Source organism: Montipora capricornis, chromosome 9 (assembly GCF_036669925.1).
Source record: "Montipora capricornis isolate CH-2021 chromosome 9, ASM3666992v2, whole genome shotgun sequence".
Lineage (NCBI taxonomy): Eukaryota > Metazoa > Cnidaria > Anthozoa > Scleractinia > Acroporidae > Montipora > Montipora capricornis.
In genome coordinates this window covers 13,673,350-13,673,654 of record NC_090891.1, presented here as the reverse complement: position 1 = coordinate 13,673,654, position 305 = coordinate 13,673,350, and positions in this window count along the sequence as shown.

The following is a 305-nucleotide window of genomic DNA, read 5'->3' as shown; positions in this document are numbered from 1 at the left end:
ATTTTGTTTATTGATATGTCTCTCTCAAAATAAAAATAGTGTAAGTATTGATAAATGAGTGCAGATTTTAATATTTTGTCATCAATGTATGGATGTTTTTTTTTTTGCATCATGAAAATTGTATTTTACATGTTTTAATAAGATATTGATATACATATTATTACGTTATATTATACCTCTGCATCAAGACAGTATGATGGTCCAGTATTGTTTTATCATCTAAAATGTCATCCAAATATACACAGAAAAACGCTATACTACCATCTAAGGGTGCTATGTCACTGCTTGAATCCAAACCTCCAAAA